Genomic DNA, 10,932 nt, shown 5'->3' with positions numbered 1-10,932 from the left:
TCAAACTACTTGGAAAGCCACACGCTGTAACTTGCTCCTTGTGAGAATAACACATGAAACTCAAATTTGGACATCTACCAGGACCTGTGGAACTAGAGAGGTCTGTGTGGGGTTCTCAAAATGGTGATAAATGTCCCAAAGCCCCCTTTACATCCTCTCCTCCCAACAGCAAGACAGTCACAAGTCTGAGCCTCTCCCTTGTCACATCTGACGACTTCAATAAACTACAAGGAGCAGAAGAGGATTCATCGCTGTAGGAATATGTGACTTCTGTTCCCAAAGCGACAGCTGGAAGATAGTGAATTCATACAGGTGTGGTTGATGTAAAAGTACGACGAGGAGGTTCCAGGGAGTCACTGCCTGGTAATCTGATGGGTTTTTAAAGATATGATGCAACTGAAGAGAGGAGATGAGCTTCATTCCCTGTGCACAAGAGCCACTTTGAGATGTAAGAGCTAAGGCAATAAAAACACACGAGGATACTTTAGGTTAGGACTCATTAACATTTGAGTAATTAGCTTCTAGCATGCTTTTAATTAAGCATAACCCAGAATCCTCTATGGGGTGTAGCTTTAGATAAGTTTAGCTGAAAAAGGTTATAAGAAAACACGTACCTCTTGTTAGAAATGTGGGTAATCTGGGTCAATTGTCCAGATTGGCGATCTGACCACGACCGGCTTTCCATCAGCTGTTCGGTTCCTGCTTGACCACGCCCCACGACTCCCAGACCTATCGTACTCCACATCACCCCCAGGCTGCCTTCGCCATGAGGACGGAGCACTTTCTCGATCATCTGCAGACTGGGAGGAGAATAAACATACAACAAATGTGATACAGTTTACTAATAATTTCAACTGATTTATCCACCAAATTCTACCATTTTCTCTAAAGGTTCAGAGGCCTGTCACAGTCACATAATTAAAATCTATTATATGCAATGCAAATATGACTAATTGGTGAATATTGTGTACATAAAATTCCTTTATTTAAATGGCAATATGTAACTGGCATTTAAAGCAGATATTGAAATGCCACGAATTAGTTAGTAATATATAATACTTTTTTTGACCAATGACTTTTCTACTCAATTGTGATTATTGCAAGATTATTTTATAGAGACTCACAGAATAACAAAGAGCATTTTCAAGGGGATAATAAATAAGAAATGTTCCCAGATTTTTGTATGACTTTTTTAAATATATTGGTAATTGCAATTTTTTTGTTATTTTAATTCCCTGATATTAGGAACACACAGTCATATATCCTATCAAGTTTGGTGGGTTCCAAAAAAAAAAAAAAAAAAAAAAAAAACAGCAAGGATAACTATTTTAAACATTACATTTAAACAGTCCTAGATGTTTAATTAAAATCTTTATTGTCAGTTCCAAAGTAGTATAAGAATTCTTCATTTTTGTACAGTCCAAACACTTATCAAACATGTCAGAGGAGAGAAATTTCTCGGACTGCAGAACAAGTCCTAATATAGAACGACTAATATGTCTCTTTTCTTTACCATGGAGGTGGAGACTTTACACAGCCAACCAAATGGTTTATGACGTCAGGTTATAAAAAGTTCCTCAACTGAGGCAGCAGGAGATACCACACACTGCTGTGGAATTTCTTACACAGCAGACAGATGCTAATTGTCCATAATAGGGCTTGAGAACTGCTGGGATACAAGATGTGGGTGTACAGGAAACCAGTTACGATGCATTGGCTGCCAAATGGGCAGGCACAACCTTGCAACTTCCTGTGGTCACTCAGGAAGGGGCAACGGGTGGAAACGACCCCAAGCACAATCTTACAGAAAGATGTCATGACGGAATGGGTTCCATGTAAATCCACGGTACCGAGGAAGTCCAAAAAGCACATTATATGAATATTAGTAGTGATTGTTCTGAAATGGAAAAATGTCTAGATTTATTTTTTATTATTTATTATTAAAAAATTTACTAACATAGATCAGTGTACTAAGTACCAATCATGTGGCCTATAACAAAAACATTTTGAAATGCTAGCTTTAAAAAAAAAGCTAATGAAAATCAATTCCATTATTTTATATCAAGTGTGATTTATGTGATTCAAGTATGTGTAATCTGTGCTTATGTGAGTTACATATTATTCAAAACCATAACACCCTGCATATCAGAGTACTATAGTATTACCTTCTGATATGCTTACTGTATACAGTAGTACTGCCACATTAAATCTGTGAAAATATTACAAATGAATAACCAAATCTTTAAGTGTTACTTTTTTTCCACTTAGCTGGAAGTGTCTTCATTAAGAAACATTAAACAAGACAGAAGCACACCCAAAGTGAAGGAATCACAAGAATCAAGCCCAAAAAATGACAAGGTGATTTTGTCCAGACAAGCTGTTAAATTATTTTAAAAATCACACTACATCGATGCCATTAACCAAAGTGCTATAATATAAGCAAAAGTGTTATATTAATAAGCAGCTATGGTTGTCGGTCTAAGCACAATTGTCCCATATTAACTTCAAGAGAAAAAAAATATATATAAACCTGTGATCAAAATTCCTCCATAAATCTCTCCAGATTTGTGTATTTTTATACGCAGGGAAGAAAAGTCATACTAGCTCTAAACATAACACGACATCTGGTCAACCAGGACTACTTCATACTGCTCTTCTCAGCAGGAGTATTAATGACTTTAGCACATATATTTGACTCACATAGGCTTTGTGTCAGAGACATGAAACAGATGACCATGATCTGTGAGGACACTCCTGGACATGTACATGTGAAGGAGATAAAAACCTGTCCCTGTCAGCACAATGACACCACATCATTGATGGACAGATTGAATCTCCCTCTAATCACTGTGCTATTGATCTTATATAAGACACAGGCTGGAAATCCATCTGAATGTTTAAATAAAGACATCAGTCAAGCTATTCCACTGTAGATACACTGGGATAAAAAAGAGCCATGCAATGTGATACAAAGAAATGAATAGAAATAATGGAATCACCAATTCAATACTGCATCCACAGCTGTGACCGCAATTCAAGTCGGAGGAGTTTTACAATGCAACACGTAATGATTTACAAACAGCTGAAAAACAGACAAAATTTCTCAGTTTCTTCATTTAAAAGTTGATTATGTTGTGTTTGTCACAATCATAGTGATAGCCCTGAGTTTGAGGTATTTATTGAGATGACTAGTCTAAATTCAGGGTTAAAAAAAAAAAAAATAATCACATGAGTTGGAGATAAAGTTGAATGCATGCCTGACCATGGCTGATTAGATAAATCCTCGCTAATGGACTCCAGATTGAGTGGGAATGGATGGAGATTGCTTTCAGTCAGTTGTTGAAGCCTGCTAGACTGAGAACATGTAGGTGCTTCTTTGACTATAGGCATTTTTATGTCCCAGGAATTGATTTGCATTAGAAATAATATTTCATTTTTTGCCTATTTATGCTACTGTTCTCATTAATTTAATGTATAGATTTTTATTGTTTTAGTCTTGTCACAAACTTTCAAACTTAAACTATAAAATATATCTTTTTTTTTACTGTACCTAAACAGAGTGACATTTACAGTATGGTATGTAAAAAAAAAAAAAAAAAAAAAAAGTCAATCTTTACACAAAAAAAGTATATTATTCTGTGTAAAATGCTAGCTATGAAAATACCCTTAGCAAGACAAAGGAGTGAGTCATTTTATTCTAAAAATGTTAAAAACAACATTCCCATCATCATGGCAGAAAAATTACCCTGTAGTGGACAATGAAAACGACTAAACATAGAGAATTCTTCAGAGACGTATAAGTATAACATTGTTGGAAACAGCCGAAAAATAAAACTACTGAGAGAGTGTTTTGACTGAGGTCATTTTTTACATGTCCACAAGTCAAAAAATACACACAAACTGAAGAAAAGGTCATGCTCATACATATCTTTACTCACAAAACCGTTCAGTTTTAACGGTTTATAGGTACAAATCACATTTACTTCTACAGATGGAAAGACGCTTTAAAGCTGAAGAGATAAAAGATTAATGACAGAGAATCCCCGACAGAGAGAAAATAAGAGCGAATGAATGATTGTGTGATCACAATAGTAGTATATTAACTTACAGCTGCAATGACAGCATGAAGAACCATCTGTAATACACAGAAAGCTAACCTTCACTGAGTGATAGGGAGAAGAGAGTAAGACAAATGATCTGACCTCTGGTTATGAAAGTGCTAGAATTTCACTTGTGCATAAAATCTTCCAGCTTTTCTCAGATAAACGAACAGGCATTTGCCATCCATCAGAGCAATAGACAAAGAAAACAACATGCCATGAAATAGAACGTGAGAAAGAGAGATTGAAGAAAAAGGGGCAGTTTTTTGTTTGAAGTCGTGTGCCAGGAAGGGGCCATGTTTGAAGGCATCTCAGTGATTTAATTAGGTCTTTGTGGGTAAATTTGTGGGCTGGGCTGTTTGAGATATTTAATGAAAGGATGATGGTAATTGGTGCACTGATAGGATACAGCTCTATTCTGTTACTTGTACTCTCAGTAAATGAAAAAGGGTGAAAGTTAGTGAAAAGGGCCTGCTTTCCCCTGTTTTGGTTTTGACTGCTGGGGTGACCCCACAATCAATTTGGTTTAAGCTGCTGAGACACAAAAAACTGCCAGTTGACCTGACTAACCAGCTTTGCTAAAAACAAAGGCATGACCTCTGACCTGTCCTTTCAACACCCTTTACATCTATCAATATTCTTACACAGAAATATTATCTAGCAATAACTAGCTCTCTGATATAGTCTTTATCTTCATTGATCAGAACTGACCACGGTGAAAAACGACCATCAGTGGACTGAGCAAATCTCATACAGTAAAAGGTTACAATTTTGCAAGAAATGCATTCATACTAACAAACTAGCAAATATCCATGATGAGAATTCAAAATAAACCTGAACCTATGCTGAACATTAAAAGAGAGCTCCAAAAAAAAAAAAAGAAGGGAAAAAAAAAAAGTAAATTGTAGTTTGGCCTCCTCCTCAATGCATCCTATAAATGTTGTCATATGCATGCACACATCCAGTCTGTTTGTCTTCATTAGTAAGTAACATGAAATTACATAGGAGGTGTTGAATTGTATCTTTAGCTTCTTGCTTTCTTATCATGTAGACAACAGGTTAAGTAAAATATGAATAGGTAATATAGTGCATATATTTATCCTCTTTATTTTTTTATTTTTTTTCTAGCTGACTAATGAGCTTATGGACACCAAATGGTTATTCTGAGCCTGGGGTGGCATTGTTTACAAGCTTTACATGTTTTCCACAGTTTGAAACACTGAATGTGCAATAACATGAGACATTTCAGCAAGTTGTACTGTGGGCTCTCTTATAAAATACCTTTTGGTGCCCATTCATGTTTATTTTGTACTATATTAGTAAAGAGAAAAAATACGAGGTGCTAAAAAGATCACTCTCACGCCACATTAAAGAGTGACAAAACGGCATTTATTGTTTGAATTTCGTTATGAATTTTGGCATATTTTTAAAGCTTTTACTTTGTTTATAGAAATTGCTTATTGCGATTTGACAGCAAGTGCACTACAAATAATATGAAGCCCACACATTAACAGAACCAAGCATATAGACTAAAGATCTTGATAACAAGAAGCCATAGTATCGATTATAAATTAGAATTGTTAAAAATATTGTAAACGAGAATTGTTATCGATATGGTCCACACACAGCTACACAGGCTTTCCTTTTGTAGTTTGCTCAAGTTGTGCACAAAATAGACACTGCTTTTCTGCACTTTTAACTTCGTATGTCACCTTCATATTCAATCTCTCTCGTGCAGGAAAATTGGAGCTGCTTTTAGCAGGTGTGCCATCAGCGCTGGCGTTCGGCAGAGATGAGGACTTTTTGAAAGACTGTTTTTTTTTTTTTTTTTCACTAAAACATCGTCTCAGTTTATTACATCAACATAACAAAAGATGTGATCATAAAACAAGTAGGAAAAAAGGCATTAAATGCAAATTTTTGTCATAGCATGTAAATTTATATAATTGCCAGTGGCAATCTCAGCAAAAATATAATTCGCAAATGAGTATTTTTGGTCACAAATGCAACCGTTTTAGCAGTCTGGAGCCCTGTAAAAGGTTACATAAATGTCTAAAGAAACATTTAAAGGTTAAATACGTTTATAAAATTATCTCTTTTTTTTTTCAATAAATTCATAAAGTTAGCATGGCTAAACTTGTCCAGTCTGTGAATGGAATCTTCATATTTTTATTGAATATGGTCAAAAATAAAAAGTCAGTACTCACCATGGGCTGTTTACGGCATCTTTGTAGAAGCTGTGCACTGACAGGCTCATGTGCAATAGCTCTCTCTGGTGAAGGAGTCTTCTTGTTCCGTCGTCCCAGATCATGGGCCGATGGTGCTGCATTGTTGATTCTTATGCATATAGTACTTCGCCTGGACTGGGTTTACTTCCACATTAGCAAACAGTGCTGGAATTTTGATGTAGTGTCCAACACTGTAGTTGCCCTATATGCTCTCCAGGTGGTTGCAGACTCACCCTCATCCTCTGAGCCATCTTGCCTGAGTGCTCGAGCAGATTCATCCACAGAAGCTGGCCCACTGCTGCTCCAAGTGCTCCTGACAGTGACGTTTTCTTATTTCTGGCAAACTGTCATCATATGAGTGGTGGTTGTGGTGGCTTTTCCAGTTGGTCACGGTGGTGCTGCTACTTCTGCTCTCAAACCCAGACTCAATGTCATTGTTCAAGTCTGAAGCTTCTGAAGACTGGAGGCTGAAACTGCTTTGAGATAGGAGGGCTACCTCCACGGGAGCAGTCTCAAGGTAACTGTGAGTTTCAGAGAAGTCAGTATCAGTCTCACCTTGACGTAGAGTGATCTCACTCTTAGGGATGGATATTTCGTAAGGTATAGAGATGCTACCGTCTGTGCTCACTACTGGGACTGATCACAAATGTTACTTGTGGAAGTGTGCCTTTCCTTGGAAGGGGGCTCGCTTGATAAACTACTGCTACGACTGCTTGTTCGAGAGGAGCTGGGGTCATTGGGATAGAAGGTGATACTGCTGGTCATCTTGTTAGTCAATACTGGCTTAGTGGAGATCTTGGGTTTCCCACTAGTGGTCAAAGGCTCTGTGATTCCCCCTGACATCACTTCCTTTCTGTCAATCTCAACAATGGCTTGCTTGATGACAGCTTTTGACTGGAGGGCTTCACGAGGGCTGCATACTCTGCGGACTTCAATACCTGAGGTAGTATGCATCGTTTCCTGGGTATCACCTTCCTTTGTAAGAGGCCTGTGTTGCTCCTCACTGAAAGGGCCCTTTGAGGAATCATCAGAGTAAGATTCTTGCAGCCGTGAGTATCTAGTGTACTTTGATGATGTTCTTCCACTTGTGCTTGACATCAGGGGGTCATTTTGCCCACCTGCCAATCGTCTGGAACCAATGGATTCGGTTTTCAGAGGCTGAGGAGTGACCATCAGAACCATGATTCACTCGGAACAGATGAAGATACATGGGATCTGTAAGCAGTATAGGATCCATTTGCCTTGGACAGACTCAACATTGCAGAAGCATCCTGATCTAAATTCTCAGGTTCGGTTAGTCCTTTCTCAAGTGAAGCAATGATAGCAGCACTGGCTGAATTTATGAGTGACCCATCAGAGTTGTTTGATTTACTATCAATTCCAGGGTACTTGGACAACTTCTCTGTTCGACTATTATTGCTATCACTGTCATTTTGCTTGACCGGTTGCTTCCAAGACTTTTGGTCATAAGCAGCTGGAGGATAGCGGCTAAGGACTGAAACTTTCTTGCTTTCATTGAGAGCACTTAAGGCACTTCCAAATTTTTTCATCTTTCTTTCCATCTTTTGTCCCATTATCAGAAATAGTACTGAAAGCACCAGTCTTTATACCTTTTCTAACATTATGTGCTGGACTAAGAGTCCTTCGTACAGTCTTTGGGGAGCTTTCTGCAGAGTGACAAAGGTCTTTGTTCCTCTGCTTAGTTTCTCGCCTCTGCTGAGGAGATGCCTCTCTGCTTTTGTACTTTGAGGTGACTGGTTCAGAAGCAGCAGGACTTTTGTTCAGTAATTTAGGTTTCTCCTGTCGGAAGCTTCGTACATGGATCTCTTCATTTTCATTGCCTTGCCATTCTCCAGGACCTTTGTAGTGCTGGTAAGTGCAGAGTTTCCATTACTACTGCTGCACAACCATTGAGCTGCATTTTCATCTGCTCAACCTGGTCATGGAGAGCTTGACTGTGGTTCCTCTCCTGCTGGTACTTTTTCTGTCAGTTCAGCATTCTTGGATTCCATGTTTTTCAAGTCCTCCTCCACTAACTCCATCTGCTTCAAACGATTCTTCAATCTTTCCACTTCCTGGCTGAGGTCTTTTAACCTTATTATCTTCTTGCCCCTCAAAGCTATTTTTCTCATTCTCTGACTCATTTCTCAAATCTAGGTCATCTGGATGCTTCAAGTAGTCAAAAACTCTTCTTCCTGGCCAGTTTGGACGTAAGGCCATCTGAGAACTCATCCTCAATTCGAAGATCTCTAGAATCAAATCGGCTGTGGTCCCTGCTGGGCCTAGTTTGTTTTTTCTGACGTTCAAGCTTCTCAGTCAGCTTGAGAATGATTTTTTCATCCTCTCTCTGCCTTTCCAGAAGTCTTTTGCGTTCAGTCACAAATGTCTGAGTGAGACTCTTTAGTTTCTCCATCTCTGCAGTAAGGGATTTTTCTGCCATGTCTAGTCGAGCTTCAGAGGTATCCACTTCCTTGACACGGGCCTTCAAGGCATCAAGCTCTGCTGCAAGCTTTTTGGTCAGGTTTTTCTCCTCATTAAGACTAAGGCACAACTGCGTACAGTCTGACTTGCTTTTACCAAATGCCTCTTCAAGCTTCTCAAGTTCAGTCATTCTGCGCTGAAGACGCTCAATCTCTACTTTGAGATCCTTGGTAATTGTCTCTTCCTGATCTAATTTCTCTCTAACCTCACGACAAAGATCCTCCGCTTTCCTGACCTCTTCATCTTTGCCTTCAATTTTGAGCAATCTTTTCCGCATTGTCTCCACATCGGAGAGCAGTGAGGAATTACTCCCTTCAGCCTGAATGATTTTGTCCTGAATGTCAAGAAGTTCATCTTCAGCTTTCTGTAATTTGCCTCTGGCCTCTTCAAGCTCATCCAGACGTCGTCCGAAGCTCTGCAACTTGTGTCTCAGATGGCGATTTGTTGTGTCTGTCATTTTTTCTTTCTAATGCTAATCTACTGTGAGGTCTTTATGATTGTTTGATGGGGAGGGGTACACATTTGTATGGTGGTGTTTTCTAAATGGTTCCGGGTACTTCAAATAGGATAGGTCCCTATGATTTCCTCCTACCTTTAGGAGGAAGTTTCGAATACTTTTTATTTCAGCCTTGTCTCCGCTATCAATGGTGATCCAAGTTCGTGTCCGAGTTTTGATCACCTGCAAGACAAAAAGAAAAGAACATAAAGCTTGAATACCTGTTGTAAAACAAATACAAGCATATATTTATGAAAAAAAAATTGAGAAATGTCTGTAATTGCTAAGTTGTTTGCAAAGTTTACACCATCTGAATAATTTAACAAGTTAAACTATGGTTTGCGTAACCACATCAACCAAACCTGAATGCATACTACATCTGTGCATGATTTTACATTCATAAACCTTCAGTTTTAGCCTTCAACTTAACCAATTTTTTTTTTTTTTTTTTTTTTAAATCAGAGCACACATTAACTAAGGAAAGCTAAGCCACTAAGCTAAAGAAGACCTTGGAAGGGGAAAAGGATGACAAAGGAGAAGGACATACACTGCTTTGTTGGCCCTCATAACAACCTATGCTAATTGCAGCATCGATTTCTTTGCTGAACTTTTGCTGACAGCAGCACAACTCTCTGATATTGCCCTCTGTCCCATGTGCCTGTCTCTATGGCAACATTCATAAAGTGACAGCCACCCCTAATCATGCCCTCAAGATGCTGAGCAAGATTTAGAATGTTTAACACCCCCAAGGTCCACCAGTTCTGGCCACAGCAACACACACTATAAGTAGCCTAAAGGACAGTGCTACTCAAACTAAAAATAAAATGGTGCAGCCATTTTTTATTATAAATTTGGATGCTGTGAACCACTACCCCTTACTAATTTACTGCTTTTTACATTTTAATTTACCAACAGTTAAAATCCCTCAATGTACATTTCAAACTGACTCATTAATTCGAATGCAAATTGTCTTAATAGCAGTTGTCCAGTTTAGGGGTCGCTCAGTCGTTCTCACAGTAACGTCACTATGGGTCCACGATGGTAGATAGCAGCATTTTTATACAACGTAACTCTAAAGTGGAGTTTTTCGGTGATGACAGTTTCCACTGGCAGGCCCACCAAGATGGAGAACGGGGCCCAAATGAATGAGATTCTGATGTGTTTGACTTGCATGGATATTGTCATAATTACTTTCATAATCCCAGTACTTTTTAAGGTTTGGCAGGCAAAGGCACGCAGTATGTCTCGGGGTTTAGACAGGAAACAACTAATGTCATCCACAGAGGTAAATGGACAGGCCAAGCAGGAATAAAAATCAACAAGCACATCTAAGGCAGATTTCCATACATACACACTGACACTTCCTCATCACAGGGCAAGATTCCTCAGTGAAGGGCTTCTAAGGTCAGGATCACACACACAATGATTCACAAGCACACAAGAGCAAAACTACCATTATGCCATCGATACTGACTACCTACCATGGATAACGATTCAAGGACACAGGTGAAAACCAAACTTGCACAGTATGAATCTTACCAAAAGGGTCTCAAAACTAAGGGCTCATGGGCCGGTTTCCAACTGTCCGGATCACATGGTTGTAACTCCCGATCCCGTCGGTAACAAA

The 10,932-nt window shown here is 38.8% G+C and overlaps 1 pseudogene; it reads right to left on the bottom strand.

Moving 5' to 3' along the window:
* LOC109088521 lies at positions 1 to 9,311 on the bottom strand (annotated as a pseudogene).
* Positions 9,312 to 10,932: the final 1,621 nt, after the last annotated feature.

Source organism: Cyprinus carpio, chromosome A17, assembly GCF_018340385.1.
Source record: "Cyprinus carpio isolate SPL01 chromosome A17, ASM1834038v1, whole genome shotgun sequence".
Taxonomy (NCBI): Eukaryota; Metazoa; Chordata; class Actinopteri; order Cypriniformes; family Cyprinidae; genus Cyprinus; species Cyprinus carpio.
Note: the sequence above shows the minus strand (reverse complement) of the source record. Positions and strands in the feature narration are given on the sequence as shown.